The sequence below is a fragment of the Aedes albopictus genome, chromosome 3, assembly GCF_035046485.1.
Source record: "Aedes albopictus strain Foshan chromosome 3, AalbF5, whole genome shotgun sequence".
In the NCBI taxonomy this organism is placed as follows: domain Eukaryota; kingdom Metazoa; phylum Arthropoda; class Insecta; order Diptera; family Culicidae; genus Aedes; species Aedes albopictus.
Genome location: NC_085138.1, coordinates 310,813,691 through 310,836,449, shown reverse-complemented (window position 1 = coordinate 310,836,449; position 22,759 = coordinate 310,813,691). Strand labels below are relative to the sequence as shown.

Sequence of the window (22,759 nt, the reverse complement as noted above, 5' to 3'; positions counted from 1 at the left end):
ATTTCTTAAGGAATCTCTGAACGAATTTTTGAAAGAATCGCGGGAGGTATTTTTGTTCAAATTCATGGATGATTTTTGGAAAAAAAAATGTTGGAATTTCAGAAGTAAATCATGCAAGATGCTATGAAAGAATTATTCATGGAATTTGTAAAATAAGTGGAATTTCTAAACAAATTCCTGAAGACAATTTCGGAATGAATGTTTGTCAGATTTTTTGAAAGTAAGGAAAAGTGAGGGATTTTTTGGCCGAATACTTGGACAAATTTCCTGAAGATTTTTTTAAAGATCTATAGCAGAATTTCTGAAGAAATGTTTTGGTAGATTTTCTAAAGGAATTTCCAATAGATTCTCCAAACGTATGACCAGAAAAATTTCTGAATAAATATCCAGAAATGTTTCCAAAGTAACTTACTTACTTACCGGTCAGGCTAAGGCCGGGGTGGCCTCTGCTGTACATAGTAGCCGCCTCCATTCCACTCGGTCCATGGCTGTTTGTCTCCAGTTCCGCACTCTGCGTAGGGTCCGCAGATCGTCCTCCACTTGGTCGACCCACCTAGCTCGCTGCGCTCCACGTCTTCTTGTACCGGTCGGATGACTCTCGAGAACCATTTTAGTCGGGTTGCTATCCGACATCCTGATGACGTGACCCACCCACCGTAGCCTCCCGATTTTCGCGGTATGGACGATGGTTGGTTCTCTCAGCAGCTGATGCAGCTCGTGGTTCATTCGCCTTCTCCAAGTCCCGTCTTCCATCTGCACTCCGCCGTAGATGGTACGCAACACCTTCCGTTCGAAAACTCCAAGGGCGCGTTGGTCCTCTGCACGTAGGGTCCATGTTTCGTGCCCATAGAGGACGACCGGTCTAATCAGCGTTTTGTAGATGGTTAACTTCGTGTTACGGCGAACTTTATTCGATCGTAGAGTTCTGCGGAGTCCAAAGTAAGAACGATTTCCTGCCACAATGCGCCTCTGAATTTCTCTGCTGGTGTCGTTGTCGGCGGTCACCAGTGAGCCCAAGTACACGAATTCTTCAACCGCCTCGATTTCATCACCGTCGATATGAATTCGGGGTGGCGGGCGCGGTGATTCCTCCCTGGAGCCCTTTGCCATCATGTACTTTGTTTTCGACACATTAATGACTAATCCGATTCGCCTGGCTTCACTCTTTAGTCGGATGTACGTTTCCGCCATCGTCTCAAATTTACGAGCAATAATATCAATATCATCAGCGAAACCAAGCAGCTGAACGGACTTCGTGAAAATCGTCCCACTCGTGTTTATCCCCGCTCTTCTTATTACACCCTCCAAAGCAATGTTGAACAGCAAGCACGAAAGACCATCACCTTGCCGTAACCCTCTGCGAGATTCGAAGGGACTCGAGAGTGTCCCTGATACTCGAACTACGCACATCACTCGATCCATCGTCGCCTTGATCAACCGTATCAGTTTATCCGGGAATCCGTATTCGTGCATAATCTGCCATAGCTGTTCTCGATCGATTGTATCATACGCCGATTTAAAATCGATGAACAAGTGATGTGTGGGCACGTTATATTCGCGGCATTTCTGCAACACCTGGCGGATGGCGAACTTCTGGTCCGTTGTAGCGCGTTCACCCATAAATCCAGCCTGATATTGCCCCACGAACTCTCTTGCAATCGGTGATAGACGGCGGCATAAAATATGGGAGAGTATCTTGTAGGCAGCGCTCAGTAGTGTGATCGCGCGGTAGTTTCCGCTATCCAACTTGTCGCCCTTTTTGTAGATGGGACACACGATACCTTCCATCCATTCCTCCGGTAATATTTCCTCCTCCCAAATCTTGGTAATGACCCAGTGTAGTGCTCTCACCAGTGCTTCTCCACCGTATTTTAGAAGCTCGCTTGGTAGTTGATCTGCTCCAGCGGCTTTGTTGTTTTTCAACCGGCCAACTTCCTCCTCAATCTCTTGTAGGTCAGGGGCTGGAAGTCTTTCGTCCTGTGCACATACTCCTAGATCTGTTACCACGCCACCTTCGCTACTTGCAACGTCGCCATTGAGGTGCTCATCGTAATGCTGCCGCCACCTCTCGACCACCTCACGCTCGCTCGTGAGAATATTCCCGTGATTATCTCGGCACATGTCGGCTTGTGGCACAAAGCCTCTGCGCGAGCGGTTCAGCTTCTCGTAGAACTTTCGTGTGTCCTTAGCGCGGTACAGCTCTTCCATCGCTTCGCGATCTCGTTCTTCCTGCTGGCGCTTCTTCATCCGGAAGACTGAGTTCTGCCTGTTCCGCGCCTGTTTGTAACGTGTCTCATTCGCTCTCGTACGGTGTTGCAGCATTCTCGCCCATGCTGCATTCTTCTCGTTTTTCAACTGTTCACATTCGCCGTCGTACCAGTCGTTTCTGTGATTCGGAGTCGCGAAGCCTAGTGCTGTAGCCGAGGTACTACCTATAGCGGATCGGATGTCCCTCCAGCCATCTTCAAGTGTAGCTGCGCCAAGCTGCTCTTCCGTTGGTAGGGCCACTGCTAACTGCTGCGCGTAGTCTTGAGCCACTTCTACGTTACGAAGTTGCTCGATGTTGAGCCGCGGCGTTCGACTTCGACGCGTGGTGATAACTGTCGAAAGTTTTGAGCGCATGCATACAGCGACTAAGTAGTGATCCGAATCTATATTCGCACTGCGGTATGTGCGGACGTTGGTTATATCTGAGAAGAATTTACCGTCGATTAGAACGTGGTCGATTTGGTTCTCTGTTTGATGGTCGGGTGATCTCCAGGTAGCTTTGTGGATATCTTTGCGGGGGAAGAAGGTGCTTCGGACTACCATACCACGGGAGGCTGCAAAGTTTACGCATCGCTGGCCGTTATCATTCGATACGGCGTGCAGGCTGTTTCGCCCGATTACCGGTCTGTACATTTCCTCCCTTCCTACCTGCGCGTTCATGTCGCCGACAACGATTTTCACGTCACGCGGCGAGCAACCATCGTATGTTTGCTCTAACTGCGCGTAGAACGCTTCTTTCTCGTCATCGGGTCTCCCTTCGTGTGGGCAGTGGACGTTGATGATGCTGTAGTTGAAGAAACGGCCCTTAACTCTCAACATGCACATCCTTGCGTTGATCGGCTGCCACCCGATCACACGTTGTCGCATCTTGCCCAACACTATAAATCCTGTTCCCAGTTCATTGGTGGTGCCACAGCTTTGGTAGAAGGTAGCCGCTCGATGCCCGCTTTTCCACACTTTCTGTCCAGTCCAACAAAGTCCTGCAACGCCACGATGTCGAAGTTGCGGGGATGTAGTTCGTCGTAGATTATCCTGTCACATCCTGCGAAACCTAGTGACTTGCAATTCCATGTTCCAAGTTTCCAATCGTAGTCCTTATTTCGTCGCGTGGGTCTTTGCCGATTGTATCGAGTCGTATTTTCTCCTATGTTATTCGCAATGGGGATTTTTACGGGTGGCTTATTGGGCCTACGCCAACACTCCTGTCTCGCCGGAGGGCCATCGTGCCAGTTCTGTTTAACGTCCCAACCAACACTGGGACGACCACGCTGATGGGGCTACCACCTTGGATCTAGCTGGGCGTGGTGCAGCGTTTCTTACTCAGCCGCTGGATGCCAGAACAGACGCTGTTTGAGCCGCACCTCCTTGGTGAACAGACACTCGGATCGTACCTCCTCAATCTAGCTGAAGTCAGAAGGACAACAGTGCCCAGGCTGCACTACCAGCTAAGCACACAACTCTTAGCTGGCGGTCTTTGTCATCGCTTGACCCGTGGAAGCATGAGGTAGGAACTTGTGAGGACCAGAGCTATATTGGATGCTCTCCTTATCGACTCACCGTTTTGCAGCCCAACGTTTCCAAAGTAATCCCTTGGCGAATATCTCTGAAATGATTTGTGAAAAGTCATGGGGGAATTGGTGAAGAATTCTTGCCAGATTTTGTGAAAGAATTCTTTGTGACACATTTGGAGAAACACATGGAAGATTTTGTGAAATAAACTATAACGTGATGCTTTGATTTGAGTAGTTTTCATCGGAGACCTTCCAAAAATCCGAGCCTTGTATCGAAAGCTCAGTTTTTATGGAGTTTTTATTTGTTTTGGGTACATTCTGAAATAAAACTAAAATAAAAAAATGCTTCACTTTTATGTAAAACTCGATTTTATATACTTTTCTAAAATTGAAATGTCCACTTAAACGAGGTAGGGTGACTGTTCCAGTTATGGCACTACCTAAGGACAACTATTAATTAAAATAACGAGAAGAACAACGAATGTCATCAATATGTCAAAAGATAGCTTAGTTTCCATACTTTACATGAAAAATATGGAAACAGAGCCAAAACTACTTTTATTATTTATTACAGCGTGTGCCAATGATAGGAACCTTGTACCAGTTATGGATATATTTTTTAACATCGGTTCCTTTTCGCACTATTTGCATGCATTCCTTATGGGATTAGCCATATCTGGTACACTATGGCGAAAAAGGGTGCAAGGAGCCGACATTGTTAGGAAAATTATTTATTTCTACCATAATTTCAGCAAATGAGTGCATCTTTTGCGAACGTCATCTGTTGTTCAACTTTTTTTTTCTTGCTGATTTACATCGTTAAAATGTGAAAATCAACTATGGCGAATAATTGGTCATATAGCCATAATTGGAACAGTTACCCTATACCTGTACTTAAGGACAGACTTGATAGAATCCCAAAATGGCCGACTTTGGTACCTACTCACGATTTCGAGAGCACAAATCTCTTCGTAAACAAAACCAGCGTACCTGTTCTTTTTATTTGAAGCTTATTACAAGTGAGCAAGAGCAGAATAATAAAGTGCACTGTTGTTTGAAGCTTGCTTCTTGAGATTTGTGCGTCTAAAGTTCTGATGCATTGTTGAAGCGGGATTTTAAGACGTTTGTCCTTAAGTATTCCATCAAACTGCAGCCTCCCATGTTAATGTCTCAGCTGCTGCAGTTGATATGGTAGGACCTAGAACACTGCCAAAAATTAGCGGAAGGCCTTTTGAAGTGCAGCATGCGATGACTTCTTCGAAGGCATCTCTACCCAAGAAGGAACAAATAACTGACACATTACTGCAGCATAACAAAGTCAGGTATCATACCAAGACTAGGTTAATAAACTGAACAATGAATGTATTTCCTATTGAGGATTCCAACCGATAAATCATTTGTTATAACATTATTGAAAGTTAGTTCAGAGATGAGTCTAGCAACGAGTCCGTTGTTGACAAGCACACATACTCGAGGTATGCCACGCGAGATCGCCATTTCATTTTTGTTGAAAATATTAATCACCGGATGCACATGGTTTCCTAGATAAAAATTACCCCTACGCAATAAAGGTACTTGCTTGGATTAAAACCGTTTGAGCTGTACCATTTCGCATAAGTTTGCCCAAGTTTGATTATTGCTGTTCTTTTATGTTGAATATTATTCTGAGCTATCGTAACCGTATCCACTACCCAAACTAGGCAAAATTAAACTCTTTACAACCACCACAGCACAACAAAGAACAACTGCAATAAACGAGATAGTTATTGATTGGAAAACGACAAAAACGAGGATACACAGAGCACACTCACTCACTCACTCACTTCTTGGCGTAACGTCCTCATTTGGACAAAGCCTGCTTCTCAGCTTAGTGTTCTATGAGCACTTCCACAGTTATTAACTGAGAGCTTCCTCTGCCAATGACCATTTTGCATGCGTATATCGTGTGGCAGGCACGAAGATACTCTATGCCCAAGGAAGTCAAGGAAATTTCCTTTACGAAAAGATCCTGGACCGACCTGGAATCGAACCCGTCACCCTCAGCATGGTCATGCTGAATACCCGTGCGTTTACCGCATCGGCTATATGGGCCCTTATACACAGAGCACACTGTGTAAATTGCATCTTGCGAAGCTGGGAGCGGACCTGGTGTGGTGGTTAGAACATTTGGCTATCACGCCGAGGACCTGGGATCGAATCCCACTCCCGACATACATACTCACAAAATGTGGGTTCTTCCTTCGGAAGGGAAGTAAAACGTGGGTCCCGAGATGAACTAGCCTAGGGTTAAAAACCTCGTTAATGCAGACAAAAAAAATGCGAATCTAAATAGGTTAAAACTTAAACTAATCAACAAAATCGTCATAATCCCTTCCTTATTTAGCCTCAAGTTTGAGACCAAAGAAGAGCAGCTGATTGTCTCGGAGAAACACAAGGTCCACTGCACCATTGCTTCGGTTAACGCTCTGGTACTCCACAGGCTCCGTTAGCGGTTATTTACTAGTTAGCCATTCATTCCCAGACACGGTAAGCATATTGCCGCATCACATCATGAATTAGGGATCACCTGTGGGTGGACTCTTATCCCCAGAACAAGCGGTCCGTAGTGTTATTCTTAGCCAATTGAGACAATCGCTACCGACACTACACATCTTTCAAGGCAGATCGAGAAAAGAAGATACTATTGATGTTCAACTTTATACGATACTGAGGACATTTTCCAACGTTCAATTAAGTTTCAAACTTTTCGCCCAATTTTCTATCGAAAACTTCCTGCCAACAATGCAACATCTCCTCAGTTTTCCCATATTCCTCCGGAAAACATGAAAGCCCTGCTCCACTCTGCGTAACCCGGTTCGCAAATTAAATAATCCTCAGGAATTTCATCAAAGCATCGTCAGCACGTTTGATGTCCATGCTAGGGAACAAGTGCGCAGAACACTGGCAGCAATCCCGGCGCTACGGCGAGTTTCCTCAAAACAACTCGTCGTTGGCAGTGCGTGTGATCCAGCAGATACACAGCCAGCGCCATTGTGTGTCAATGGATTCGCTGACGAAGACTGAGTGGTGCAGCGGAGACAGACAAACAAACAGATAGGAAATCGTGGAACAATTTCTCCAACAAGCGGGTGTGCTGCTGCTACGATTCAAACTGTGTAGAGTTTTCCCAGCTGTTGTGGCGCGAATTTTCCAAAGGTGTGAAGCATGCGCACTGCGTATTGTTTTCCACCATCGCATCGCGTCGGAGAGCGATGACACTCTCGAAAGGATGGCTGCTTGGTAGTTGGAAAATTTGCAACCACGAATTGGATTGATAAAAAAATGTTTGTATGGGTGAAAGGAGATGGTTTTTATCAGTTTCGACAAAAAACGGGCTCCCTGCTTGTGTGTTGTGAATGTATCATCAATTTGGTCATGCTGAAGCTAAGTTGATGATCTGGAACGTGTTCAAGTTTGTGTGCTATGAATTCAAGTTTTATTGGAATAGTTAGTTCATACTATGAATGAATTGAAATAGAGGTTCCTAATTCACGCTTGAGTCCAAGGATTCCCCAATACATATTGTTTGGGTAGAAACAAACCCCCTTTAACTCATTTTTCAACTTGCCCCCGTCTATCTTTCTGCTGACCATTCTTCCACAATCACATGCTCTCACATCCAAGGGGATATAACACTGACCACTCGTTTAGTGGAAGGAAGGGACGTTTTCCTTTTTTCGGGTTTGATTCAACTGGAGACGTTGTTCGTTGGTTCGGTCGTCGGTGTCATGTGTGCTACAACAGCGCTGAACCGTCAAGATTTTCGCCGTCAAGTCGTTTTTGGGGAGCATATTTTGTGAAACTGAGCTTCGCGAAATACTTGCTGGTGGTTCTGCTGTCCTCATCGGATCCTTATTATCTCTCGCATAATGAGGTGCGATTCAACTGTGGGTTGGGTGCTCTCTCATCCCCGATGAGCGATTTGCGTCAAAATATTTGACGATGGGGTGATGTGATTATTTTGCGATTTTTTGAAACACGATTTTTTTTTCGTTTGTAATGCCCAATGAACTTTACCGAGATAATAATTTCTTGCCACAGCTGAGAAATCTTACGTGCCATACAAAAACATTTGGGATCTCATACAAAAAATCTAACCAAGCGGGATAGGAGGTATCAAAAAATCATGAAAATTCCCTCACCTAATAAATGGATAGCCCCATGATCTCTCCAACTTAAGTATTCCTCTCATATTTTCATTAAAAATTCTTTTAAGTATTTCTCTAAGAATAATTATGGAGTCTATTCCTTCCCATACACTTCTTGTTCTACGATTACATCTAGGAAATTTGCCAAAAATTCCTTTAGGAATTCATTCAGAATACATGATTTATTACGACTCACTCAAAGAGCAAATTTTCGGTAATACCAATCCGTGTGGTCAATTATGAATTTCCAATCAACGTACAGATGGGTAAATTATTGGTTAAATTGGGAAAAAATCCACAGCTCAGGTGAGATTTGAACTCACGACCCTTAGGGGCTGTCCATAAACCACGTGGTCATTTTTTTGGGACTTTTCAACCATTCCCCCCCCCCCGCGTGGTCATTTGTCCATACAAAATTTTTAATTTGTTCATACAAAATGATCAATGGCCGAACCCCCCCCCCCCCATGACCACGTGGTTTATGGACAGCCCCTTATTCGCTAGACAAGTGCTTTACCAATTAATGACCTGGCAACTTAGTTGTCATAAGGTAATTCAAATCTCATCGATCTATATCATCTTCCCCTAAACCACAAATATACGTAGTTATCCGTAGTATCAAACAGAATGCGAACGACGCGTTTGATCGCCTTCTAGGTAGCAATTGTTCTTCCTCTAAAAGTGGTTGGGGAAGCGGTGTCTGTACGATAGGCAAACAGTTTCAAACAATAAATAAATCACTTTCGCTCTTCGTACATATGTACAACAGAGATGGTTATATTTGCGGTTTAGGGGAAGATGATATAGATCGATGAGATTTGAATTACCTTATGACTACTAAGTTGCCGGGTAATTAATTGGCTCGGTAGCTTAGTTGGTAAAGCACTTGTCTAGCGAATAAGGGTCGTGAGTTCAAATCTCACCTGGGCCGTGGATTTTTTCCCAATTTAACCAACAATTTACCCATCTGTACGTTGTACATATGTACGTTGAGTTATTTGAAATTCATACATGATTTATTGTTTTCTAGACTTTTTATAGGAGGAAAATTTTTGCAGAATTCCCTAGAATTTTTTTTATCCATGTTTTATTTTTGGAAAATTCTTCAATTTTTGCAAACGTTTCTCAAACAATTTTATCTTGAAAAGTGTTTTTCACTAATTCCTTCTGAAATTCTTCCAGAATTTTTATCCTGGATTGCTGCATAAGTTCGTGTGGGTATTCCTTCATGCATTTCTTCAAACATTTTTTAAAGAAATTCTACAACGATTATAGAAATGTTCTTCTCGAGTTTTTCTTTGCAATTCCCTTCAAAGATTTCATCTGAAGATGCAATTTTAGGGAATTTTTGTTAACAGATATTAGGAGTTTCTTCCAGTTTTTCAGGAATTACTTTTTTCAAACCTTTCCTCAAGAACTGCTTCAATTTTTATTTTTTTGAAATAGGGTGACAATAGGTATTATCAGCAGGTTTAATCTTTTTGTCATGAAGGGTTTCTGTCAGCAAAATTTCCTAAAACTGTCGGCAAACTCCTAAACCTGCGAAGAAACTTAGTATAATCCAACAGTAACTGCAGTAACTGCAATTTCCATAGGGATTTATACAGAAATTAAAAAAAAATGTTTTACGAATTTCTCCAGGTAACCCTCCCTTTCTTAAACAGAATCCCGGCTTGAAAACTGTAACAAAAATATAACATAATTCTAACCATGATATTTATAACTCATTGTGATATAATCATGTTCAACATCCTTGGTGTTTTACAATTACTATAACTCAATTATGTCACATTATGTAATAAATGTTGTTCGATAACTCGTTGTATTATAATTAAGTTCCGAGTCTTCGATATTTTAAAGATTGTGCTACAAAACTGTTTCAAGTTTTGATAGAAATCAGTAATCCTGTGGCTAAAATTCATATCATATTTTGTTATAATGTTGATATAATTATAACAAAATAGGTTATAATCTTGATTAGACCGGTGTACTTTTTGTTACAATTTTAGTTATTTTAACATCGTCCTGCATCTAGTTTATAACATAATACGTTATAGAAAAATATTGTAACATCATAGCACAATATGATGTAAATTTGATATAATCTTCTAGTCCGGATGGCTGCCGGAGTCCCTCCAGTAGTTGTTCTTGTTATTTTTCTAGGAATCACTGAGGAGTTTTCATAGGCATTTTCTCAAGCCTTCATCCAGAGATAGCTCCAAAAATTGATTCAAATGTCTCGTTATCAAAAAGGGTTTTCTCCAGGGATGTCTTTAGATATTTCTTCAGGATTTCATTTAAAAATTATAACAATTAAGTTGTTGTGCTAGTTACTGAGAGAACTTTGAAAAAAAAAAACACTGGAAAATATCTAAATCCTGGAGGAACTAAGGATTTCTTGGAGGAACCCTTGGAAGGATTTCTGAAGGAATCTCTAAAGGATTTTTAAAGTTTTAGAGAAATTTCCAAAATTCAAGTAAAAGAACTTTTGAAGTCAGCCTTTTCTGAAAATTTGAAAAAGTCGAAACCTTGAATAACTCTTGGAGGATTTTGTTAATGTAATCCTGGAGTAATATGTGGAAGAATTTTGAAGTAATCCCGCTAGAAATACTTGAAGTAACGCCTTGATACGCTTCTGTAAAGGTCCACGGAAAAAACTCTCAGCAAAGACAAACAGACATAACATTTTTTGAAGGGGCTTGGCACAAGCATTTAACGATTAGCTTATATTTCATTTGATTCCCGCGAACTTTCCACCAGAGGCGTTAGTGCTCGATCGCTTTGACGTTTGCTAGTGACGCAAACGAAAACTGCAGGCGAATTTTGTAGTAAGGTACACCGGGGCAAGTTGAAACGGGTGGGGCAAGATGAAACAGTGGGTTAACATGATGTTTTGTAACGATGATAAACAGTTTGACCGCCATAGCATATAGGTTTTGATTCAATCAATCTTTAAGCGAAGGATAACTTTCCAAATTGTATTGAAATCTATTTCAAAACTTCGTGTTTCATCTTGCACCACCCGTTTCAACTTGCCCCGGTGTACCTTAGTGTACATGTACAATGTCAAACCGTTATCCATCAAGGCTAATGCTTTCTTGCGTGGTTTGACCAATAGATGGCAGCGTGTTAAAAAAGACTTCGAGCAAAATTTTCAATGAATTTCGTTTAAGGTGAAACGGGACGCCGTGTTATTTTTCCTATCTTGCCTCTCTTTCTAACAATTCGCTTCGCGATTTTGAAGATGGTAATCTCGAGTTCTATCGCACTGAAGATGCTGAAAACAAATCAGCATATGTACTGCAAGTGAGCATACACAATGATAGGTTTTTGTTGCAAAATATGAAGTAGAATCTGAGATTACTATCTTAGTAGCAACAGAGCAATGGCGGATATTTCCTCGACCGTCCCGTTCACCCTTAGGATTTATGTTTGTGTGTTGGTGCTTTTAGAATATTTCTGGAAGAATTCTTGTAGAAATTCCTAGGAAATATTTCCGAAAATCTAATACAATTCTAATAAGTGTCCGGGATGCCAGATAACTTTTTCAAAAATCTGATCATTCTTTACAAAAATCGGTATCCCATACAATATTTGGGCGTATAATCTGTATCCCATATAAAAATAAAACAGCTTCTGTAGCTCAAAAGTCTGTGTTTCATATAAAACGAAATCCTGAACAACTGAAAGTAATAATGCAAGAATCTCTGGAGGAATTACTGCAAGTTATTCTGAATAAATCCCTGAAGAAATTCATGGATACATTCCAGCGAGATTTTTTTTAATGAAATCTCTTGTGCGAGTTCTGAAGGAATGTCCGGAAAACTTGCTGCAAAAACCAACGGAGAGAATTGTTGAAAGATTTTCTGGAAGAATTTCTGAGTAAATCCCTGCTGAGAAATCTGAAGGAATCCTTGGAGAAATTCTCGAAATCTTCGAATCCATAGAAGAAATGCTAAAGTAATTATTAGTGGAGTTTCAAAAGAAATCCATAGAAATCTTCCTAAAAAAATCTGGACCATAGAAATTTTTGGGAACATTCTTGAGCAAATATCTGCAGTAAGCTCTGTAGAAATTTCTTTTGAAATACCTGGAAGATTTTTTTTCAAGAATTTTCGAAATAATTTTTGAAAACAAAAACATGGCGGAACATGTGGCGGAATCCTGAACTTTTTATTTTCTGAAGAATCTCTGCATTTCTGCAGAAATTGGCGATTTATTTTCGATAAAAATTCTGGTACGCATTTCTGAAAGAATCTTTTGGATGATTTCTGAGGAATCCCAAGAGAGATTTTCTAAAGAGTTCTTGGAAAAATATGTTAAGGAAATTCTCGAAAAATGTCTGAAGCAATCCATGCTCTAAAAGAACTATCAAAAGTAATTCATGGAAACCTTAATATCGGAGGATTTTTCGAAAGAATTCAAGGAGAGATTTTGGAAAAAAAATCCAAAGAAGGTTTCATGAAGGAGTTCTTAATTAAATATCTAGAGTAATCTCTAAAAAAATGTGGAGAAAATGCTAATGGATACTACGAATTTGCTAAAGAATTTCTTGGAAGATTTCCCATAGGAGTTCTCAGAGAAATATCTGAAGGTATTCCCGGCAGATTTTTTTTTTAATTCCATAGAAAATTTTCTGAAGAAATAACAGGAATAAGTTTTGAAGATTTATGTAAGAAATCATAGATGGTTTTCTAAATAAATCCGTCGATAAATTTCTGAACGAATTCAACTCTCAAAGAATTTCTTTATCAAAAGATTCACGAAAAAAAATATACAGAAAATCTGATTCGGCGCATGCCAAATTTTAGTGAAATATCTGGAATAATCCCTACAAGAATCTCAAGAATTTTCTTGAGAGAATTTCCGAATGAAGTTTTGATAGACTTTTAGAACACTGCGTAGGAAAATTTCATGAGGAAGTTGAAGAGTGATCCTTGAATAAATTTATGAGAATACCCGGAACGAATTTCTGAAAAAAATCCCTGAAGTATTTGTCTTATTCGGAGGTATTTCTTGAAAGAAGTCCAATTTAAGGGCACAAAAAATGGAAATTCCAGAAAGGTAACTTTTTTTATACAGCCATTCCATAGAAAAACGATTCTCCGATTCTCTTGAAACTTGGTGCGTTTGTAGTTTATCGAAAATAATTAGACCAATATGTTTTTTATTTCGTCATTTCGTCATCAATTTCCAGATAGGGTGGTCCCAATAATCAAGGTTTTTAAAAACAAAACATTAAAAAAAATATTACTTTTGAACCAGTTAACCGATTTTAAACTTTTTTTTTGTTTGAAAGCTATTCAAATGTAGTTTTAAGAAAAGAAAACGTTGGAGGGGCGAAATTGTGTTTAGATGTAAAAAATATGCAATTAATTCAGTTTTTTTTTCACGTTTGATAATGAAAAAAATCAAAATGGTGTCAAAAAATCAGAGATGTATGATTTTTAGTTTTTGAGGTTACTCCCTTCTTTTTTTGTCTCGTACGATCATGAAGACGGCGCAAACAAAAAATAAGTAAATAACAGAAAGAAAATTTTTATTATCTGGGAGTAACAAAGAGGTGATTTTAGGGACGCAAAAGTTTAGAACCTGGCTTAGAATATACCGAAGTCTGTGCTCCAAACAAATATTGAAAATTTTGTATGAAAAATAAGTTATCGGGAGGAGGGGTGGTCTTTGTCTGAGATGGTCAAAAATAAGTCTACGTAATTTTGGGCTTCGTGGCCGTGCGGTTAGCGGCGTCAGTCGTCTAGGCATTTCATAAGCCTCGAAGTGCGAGTTCGATTCCCGCTCCAGTCGGGGAAAACTTTTCGTCAAACGGAAAATTCGCCATTGGGCCACTGGGTGTTATGTGTGTTGTCCGTTGTCTCGTGTATGTAATGTTCAGTATGTGCAGCCTCTGGCTGAAGACGGTGTAGTGTCTTTTTATTATGGACAGTGCAGTGGTATATCATAAATGAAACTTTTTACAAATGTATTTTTTTCTGAAATTTATGAGCGAAAAAAAAATACAAATCACATAGGATCTGAGCACCGGTTTTGGCCAGTCTAAGGGAAATATTTTTCATAAAAACAGCCAATAATCCTCTGAAAACTACCAATGTGTGAAATGAAAGGCTTCAATCTATATTTTGCAGGAAAAATGCAGAAATCGTGCTAATAATTGATTTCTGTATTAAAAGTGACGCTGGCCAAAATAGAAGCACTTTCGCAGTTTTGGCCTTATTCCTTACTTTGGTTTCTATTTTGGCCAATCGCGTCTATGAGAGCAATGGCCAAATTTGAAAATTATTTTTCCTTGCATTTTTAAATCAAAATTTATGATTTTCACAGCTGTAATTTTACATCAGCATCTATTTGTAAAAAAAAATAAATTCATGCTGATTTAGATCGCAACAGGCTCAATAACGCACTATGGCTAAAACCCGACTGGGCAAAACTGATGCTTCTACTCTATGCGTTTTTCCTACATTTATCAGAACGTAAGAAATATGTACACAACAGAGTTTTTATACAAGTATCGGAGAGCAAACATAACAAGAAGTAAATGTTTGTATATTTTAAGCTTGAGTTCAATCCTTACGCAAACGATCTGGAATCTTCTCTATCAGCTCATGAAGCAGAATCGGGCTACACATATGTAAATTGGCTCACCTGAAAGGAAATCATATTATTAAAATTGTTGGTCCGATGAGGTCTTACAATCATTAAACTAAAAGTGTTTTATTCTAGGGTTTAATAACATATTTACTCATTTCATTCACATTTATTGAACTTACTATGTTTAGCGTACCGTGACATTTCAGGTTCTGATCTAAATAGTGTAAATCCGAATCAATACGTTATATTCAAGAAATTCGCTCTAACGGAACACGTTAGAGTTATTACTGACTGGAGGAATGATCTTTGTCTACGATTGATGTTTCGGTAGTCCATTGACATTGGATTTCGAAAAGCAGTTGTTCGTCTCTAAATGTTTCTCGTCACTTAATCCAAAGGGGGACTTCAAACGAGGAATATTTCAGCAGACTCAGTAATGCTGCCGCAATGGCAATAGACGTGGATTCGAATGATCGTTCGATTCGCAGTTACAACTCTGGCTGGACGGAGCTTTGAACTAACACATCGTTCTTAATTTGCACCTAGACTGCCAAAATTTATTCAATCTATAACGGCATCGGCCATGCCCTGACGGTCATCGCGGAAGGAAAGGAATGTTAGTATGACTTGCTTTGCTATTATAGATCACCTCTGCGGTAACTAGTAATTAAGACAATCCGTTCATGAAAGAGAAAAATAATACTTGGAACATTCTCAGTGATTTCTCACCAAATTATCAGATAAGTCTCAAAACTCGTTCACTCATAAGTGGATGGTCATGGGTTCGATCCCAGCCCCGGCACTTGCAGTTTTTCATCAGTTGCTCTTCCCCCCGAGAGCGGCTGACACCTGACCCCCCAACTAACAATCACTCATTTAACAGGCACCATTATGACGAATTAATTCAGCATAATATTGAAAAACATTTGAGTTATTTTCACATACAACCTATGTTCGGGTTTTGTTCACACAAATTTGGAGAAGTTATAAAGCATCATGTTGTGCACCAACTTGATTTTTTGTTGTTAAAAGCGTTTTACAAATGTACAAGAAAGTTGTTATTAAGCTTTGGCAAAAATGACTGAAAATAAATAAAATGCAAAAATGTTGAACTCTCACGAGAGTAATTATTTGCTCTCATGTTGAGAACACCTATTATGAAATAAGAATAACATATAAAATTACCTAAATCCGGATTCGAACTCGAGACCTGTTGATTGCCAGCCGCATGCCTTCCTATCTGCGCCATCCTAGAGATGGTGAGAATCAGCACCCAAAGTAAAACATAATCTTCCCATGACTCAATAATGATCACTCCTGAACTTGTGTTCAGCAGTGGTGAATTAGCACAGCACGTGGTAATCAACTGAACAACGCCTTATACTTCAACAGCTGTTCAGCCCAAAACACGTGTTTTCCATTCTGATTTCGCTGTCAGTATTTTTATCGCACGGTGAGAAAACTTGTATCGAATGCGGCCAAAAAGTGTTGGTCCTTATTGAAGATATTGTTTCCAGGCGAACTAATTGCGATATGAATATGTTTTTATTTTTATTAATGTGGAGCGGACCTGGTGTGGTGGTTAGAACACTTGACTATCACGCCGAGGACCTGGGATCGAATCCCACTCCCGACATACTCACAAAAAAGTGGGTTCTTCCTTCGGAAGGGAAGTAAAACGTGGGTCCCGAGATGAACTAGCCTAGGGTTAAAAATCTCGTTAATACAGACAAAAAAAAAAATATTAATAAATATCGATCTTTAAAAATGTATGACAATATGTGGTGCGGTATGGTCTTGGACATGGTGCATTCACAGCATCTGTTCAGGTAATCTACTCATGCTCAGTCGAAGATCCGTTAAGCAATATTTTATTTATGCTTTTGTCATGGAATCTTGTTATTATGTTCAATAAATAGTGCATAAGGATGTTTAGTGATACTTGAAATGTGTCGATTTCTGAATGCTGTTTGGTTATCTAGGTGACTGTGGAAACAATATTTAGTAAACACGACAGCACTGAAATGTCAAATGCATCGATCCAAGCGTCTCGTACAATCGAACTGCTGCGGAAGATAAAAAATATAATAATCAAGGTACAAGATATCTTGTTACAGACTAATAATAATATTGCTTTATTTTTACGTTTCGTCTCTTGACACTCAATGAAAAAAAAATATAATTCTATTCTGTTTTATGTGATTCGTTTAAAATTTTGGTTCTTTAATAACTTGGTTGTCTAAACAGTTTTAGCCATGATTTATCCCATAATCCGAACAAAGTTCCGAGTCAAACTATATTGGACTGAAGACGTTTATTTGACAAGTGAAAAGCACATTGTTCAGGAGCATATGCCTATCGATACATCAGCTTAATAAGATGCAGACAAATGTTTTGTTAAACTCTGTTGTTAAGGAATCAATGCCTGTCGAATAAATTTCTTGTTAAACTTTTGAAAAGTGTTTTTATTTATCATTGTTGATATCGATGAGGAAAGTCGAACATAGGCTATTTTCTCAATTGAAAAATCATTTAAACAGTAATGTGTAGAGCAAAATTTTAGTTCAGCTATCATTACCATTATTTAGCAACAATTCAGCAAGCTTGCTTGTTTGTGACTTGCAATTGTTAGTTGGGCCTCTTCTGAACACAAGCTCTGCGGACCTGGAAACTAGGATATCGGTTAAACGGCAACTCATAACGGACCCCCAATCGGACTGGAAAAGGCACAATAGTTACAAATCACCACCCTTGTGCTCATCGAACAGGATAGAAAAGTGACAGCAACGCAAAAGGCAACCAGTTCGATATAGTAGAATTAGAATTGAATACATTTAGGCGCTGTTCAAAGTGTAACTGCAGCCGCCAAATTGGAATAGCGCACGTAGTGCCCTAGTGGATAAAAAGAGCTGTAAATTATGTTAGGTGATTGAAGAATAAAAAAAAGTTTTAAAACTAAGGTTAACCAAGGAATCGAATTTCTTTCACTCCGATGATTTTTTAGACTTCAAATATTTTCCAAACTACTGAAAACACAAACTGGGACACCTCGATCCGGATGTGAGCAGAACTCGAGAATCTTCAATTCCTAAAGCAAGCCCGTGTACAAGGGAGGGGTTTTGGGGGTTAAAACCCTCCCATTACTGATGTTCCATACACGAGGCGCCCCTCCACCCTTTGCCAAAAGCAGGAAAAAACCCTCCGCATTTTCTGCGCACGGGCCTGTCCTTAACCCTTCAGCGCGCGCGCTGTTGTAAAAAGTACAACACTACCAAAAAACCTCGCATTTCTTATACAGCGCGAGCGCGGTGCAGTTTTGGTTGCTTGTCCGAAAAAAAAAAATAAAATATAGGTAACGGTAGCTTCCAAACAATTGTCACTGCCAGCCAAATATATTCAAAGCGCATAAAAGTGTTGCGTCGTCTTTCGAAACCAAAGTCCATTCCTACACAGCTAATCGCGTTCGGTATTTTTTTACCGAAATCTCAACCGCTGAGCGTTCGGTAATGGATTTTTTACAAAAATCTGTAAAAAATTACCAAATTTCGGTAAAATGTTATCGTTTATCTGTCAAACTTTAACGAATTTCGGTAAAACTTGCTACCTTTACCGATTTTTTCCTGTAAAGCAAACTTAACGGTTGAGATTTCGGTAAAACATTGCCGAAGTCGGTGATTTTTTCTAACTGTGTATGGCCTGAAAAATCGCATTCTTGACTGAATTGGTTCTCTAATAGTGACAAATCATCATCTCAATGAGCGACCACCTGAGGGTCAACTGCAGCTCAACTATCCCAAAAATTCCACTTGACCAACGGATTATCCACTAGCCGTCGCCAGCTGAAGAAACATCATCATCATCACCAACCAACTTGACCAATCGATCGTGCCGAACCGCGGATGACCCATGCATCCGATCCCTCGCTGGAAGACGTTACAGAGCCGTCACCTCAGCCCGGGTCACCTGCTTTACCACCGTCATATTGGGAACACGTTTCGATTTGATTATGATTTATGTGAATCAAACATAACAATTTTCGATCGGTTGGTTGTGCCTCCCCCCTGAGGCCAGGCTAATAAGCATCTTTGGCGACGACCGTGGATGCGTGGAGGAGGCGTCGTCCCCTGGCACAAAACGATTTCACACCGTCACCTTTGCCTGCTCCAATGGGGGAGTTGAAGACGCGGGGGGTTCATCTGAGGAGGTGTAAATGATTCCCAAACGACAGCAATGATGACGGCGCACTTGGAAAAGAGTTTCGGGTAAGCAGGTAGGTAATTGCTGCGTTGGGCATTTCGCGGGGTTGGCTTGCTTGGCATATATCTTCCGAGATGTTCGGAACTCGCTAAGCTCCGCCAGAAAACACTGGGCCGTCACCCTACGCGTGGTTGTTTATTTATGCTGTTGCTTTAGTGAAGTCGGCTTCTCAGACACATGAATAGTATGTGTGGGGGCTTACGTGACCACGCCGTTTGGCTCAGCCTCAGTCTTCAGAGGCTTGACCACAAGTCTCTGCAATGAAGATGAATGAAGATGAATCTCGGGTTATTTATTTTTATTCGGCTAGATCGGTGGACAGCTTGGCCGCTGGCTCGGTTGAAGTTATAAAGTTGCGGAAATCGGTTGGCCAGCAATGGTGGCGGCGGCAGCGTCCAGTCCAGTCAGTCAGTGTGGGTTGACACAGAACGCCACCACACTTTTCTGCCGTTGTTGTTAGATTGTTGCCGCGTATTCAATTAATCCAAGAAGCGGCAGCGGCGGCGGCAGGCTAGTCGGCTTAATATTCCGAATGGGCTACGGGCCGGATCCCACGACCAAAATTTGAGTTGGCGAATATATTGTGTATTTCGTTATAATTCTCTTAATTTATATCTAAAACTACTTTTCGATTCGTCGTACGTGTGAGAGGGGGACGGGAAGATGAGCCGTCTGTGGTGATAAATTCGTTAGTTGAAAGCTCATATTAACATACCCACATGCGGTCACTGACTCACTGACGTTGTTGATGAGCACAGGAAACTGTAGGTGATGTCTGCATAGAAGTTGTAAGCCTTTTCGTTATAAATTATTATAATTGGCAATAGTGCTGTTTACCTGAATGAGTCTGCTTGAGAAGTCAATACATCCCGGCCTAGCAAAAAGATTAATTACAGAATATAAATTATTGGCAAAACATTTTGCCCAAATTGGTGTGTTTCGACCCACTAAAACTCATTCTCTCTCTTCCTTACCTTTGCGGTACTCCGGTTAGGGATGACTTAGAGAAAGAGGCACCGTATAAGTACTCTCTAGGCATTCCACCAGCTACCGTCTTAAATTGTCCTCTCCCCCCTGGAAGCATGAGTCCTGGTTAGTACTGTAGACTACCCGATGGACTCAAGCTCCCGGATGTGAAGGAGGACCAACTCTAGTTGCTGTTGGACGGCCCGCCACTTTCGCTGTGGACTGTGGAAGTAGCGGAATCCTATTTGTCCGCCCTCATACACATCCTTTCAACAATGTTGTCCGGAGTGATATCCCTACCGCATATCTCCTGCATACTCGACCTTTGCTCCACGAAGCGTGGGCATTGAAAAAACACATGCTCCGTAGTCTCGTCGCAGTCTGCGCTTTCTGGACTTGTGGGGGTGCCTGCATGTCCCAATCTGTGCAGATACCGCCTAAAGCACCCATGGCCTAACAGCCCATTTCAACGAATCGCTTCGCGCCTCTAATGCCGAGTCTCTTAAAGCAGCAGTCTTCGTCCTCTGCCACTACTAGTGCTATGGGCATCATGCCCGCTAGCACGCATATCGCGTTCTTTGCTGACATAAGCTATATGGGATTTCAAGGTGGTGTAGGGCGCGCTCGATGATGGCCCATTGCAAGGTTTTTTTTTAGAAAGAGGAAATCTGCTTCTACAGATACCCGAGAGGTGGGTCCTCAGGTTATGTGGGGTCGACACTAAAACCTCTTTCTCTCTTCTTCCTTACCTTCGCGGTACGTCCGTTAGGGATGACTTCGAGAAGGGGGGATGACTTCGTACAATGAGTACACTCTAATGGTAAGCGTTCCACCTGCTACCGCCTTAAGTTGTTCGCTCTTCCCCGGAGGCTCGGGCCCTGGCTAGTACATAGACTACCCGTTGGGCTTAAGCTCCTGGATGGGAAGGGGGAGCCAACTCAACTAGCTGTTGTTCGGCTCGCCATTTTCTCTGTAGGTCAAGGACGATTCGAGATACCGAGGAAGAAACGGCATCCCACTTGTCCTCTCCCGTACACATCCTTTCAACAATGTTGTCGGGAGTGATGTCTCTACCGCATACCTCCTGCATACTCTACCTTTGCTCCACGAAGCGTGGGCATTCAAAGAGCACATGCTCCGCGGTCTCGTCGCAGTCTGCACACTCCGGACATGAAGGAGAACCTGCATGTCCGAATCTGTGCAGATACCACCTAAAGCACCTGATAGAAACTGTGTCAAGTGAAAATTCACCTCGCCATGGGGCCTGCTCGTCCACTTGGACACGCTATGAGCCTGTGTGTCCATCTGCCCTCGCTAGAGGACGACCAATCCCTCTGCCATTTCAACATCGACGATGTTCTGGCAATCCGTCTCGCGCCTTTTGTGCCACGTCTCGCGAAGCACTCCTCGTCCTCTGACACCACAAGTGCTATGGACATCATACCCGCCAGCACGCATACCGCGTCCTTTGACACCGTACGGTATGCGCTGATGACCCTAAGGCCCATCAACCTGTGTGTACTTTCGAGCCGCTCTACGTTTCGCTTGACCTCTAGCGCGCTCGACCATGCAGCGGCACCATACCGTAGTAAGGAGACCGCTACTGTCGCGAAAAGTCTACGCTTACTCGAGACAATTGCCGAGCTGTTCGACATTATCTTCGATAGTGCCGAAATCGCCATGCTCGCCCTCTTGCAGGCATATTCCACATGGCTGCCAAAGTTCAGCTTTTCATCGATCATGACTCCGAGTTGCTTCAATGAGTGCTTGGAGTTGATCTCACACCCGCCTATGGTGACCACCGCATGTTGATACAGCCCATGGTCTTGTATCGTGGCGTGGAAACAATGTTTCCACGATCCTCTGTAGCATCACGAGTGAACGTTCCGGGGGCGCAGACGCTCCTTTCGTTTTGGCCATGACTACCCTGTAGGCATCGCCCCAGGGTGACGTGTTGGCTGCCTAGCAGAGATTTTCGAAACACGCTCGTTTTCGTGCCTTAATCTCTTTGCTCAGTGCCAGTTTAGCCACCCTATAGGCCTCACCTCTTTCCGCTCTACCTTCATCAGTACGAGCTCTTTGCATCCTCCTCCTCGCTCTTAGGCAGGACGTTCTGAGCTCTGCGATTTCAGGACACCACCAGTATACCGGTTTTCGTCCATTCCTGGGTAGCGCACGCCTAGGCATCGCGACATCGCATGCACGGCTTAAAGATCCGACTAGATCATCACTAGACAGATCGTCGATGTTAGGCTCCATACGCAACCTTTCGACGAATGACGTCTTATCGAAGCGCGAAGTCAGCCATCCTCGATGGTTGTCTATGACCTTCGGCTGCGTCCTCCTTCCACCATGTTCCACCCTATATCGTACCGCTAGGTGGTCACTGTGCGTGTACCCATCATCGACCCTCCAGTCTGAGCTAGGGTTGAAACCCGGGCTCCAGAAGGTCACGTCAATGATGGACTCTGCACCGTTCCTACTGTAGGTCATTTTTTTCACCTACGTTCGCGACATCCACATTCAGCCTTGCCATGGCTTCGAGTAGTGCCCAGCCTCTCGTGTTAGTCGATCGGCTACCCCACTCAATCGCCCAGGCGTTGAAGTCTCCGCCGATGACCAAGGGACTCAACCCTACTAGCGCGTTTGTAAACGCGTCCAGCATTGCTGAGAACTGGTCTATTGGCCACCTGGATGGGGCATAACAACTACAGTAATACACCCCATTTAGCTTCGCTATTGCGAAGCCCTCGTGCGACCTAGAAATTATTTCCTGGATCGGGAATCGACCGGTTGTACAGATCACCGCTAGCTTAGCCTTATCCGCTACCCAGTTCCCATTGTCGGGTGGGATGCGGTAGGGGTCAGCTAGCAGGGCGATGTCTGTACTAGACTCCGAGACTGATTGCCACATCAACTACTGCGCAGCTTCACAGTGATTCAGGTTTAATTGTGTAACCTGCATTA

General features: G+C 42.0%; 1 protein-coding gene and 1 non-coding gene across 2 annotated transcripts in view; both read left to right on the top strand.

The window, feature by feature from the left end:
• The first annotated feature begins 8,825 nt into the window (after nt 1–8,825).
• Nucleotides 8,826–8,897, top strand: Trnaa-agc (transfer RNA alanine (anticodon AGC)). The gene has a single exon. It is a non-coding gene; the product is annotated as a tRNA-Ala (tRNA).
• Nucleotides 8,898–18,549: 9,652 nt separating this feature from the next.
• The window catches only part of LOC109431043 (serum response factor homolog A), a 783,489-nt gene continuing 779,279 nt past the window's right edge, over nt 18,550–22,759 (top strand). The window contains exon 1 of the mRNA XM_062842464.1: nt 18,550–18,831. The gene's annotated coding sequence lies outside the window, so the exon portion shown is untranslated. The remainder of the gene's footprint in view (nt 18,832–22,759) is intronic.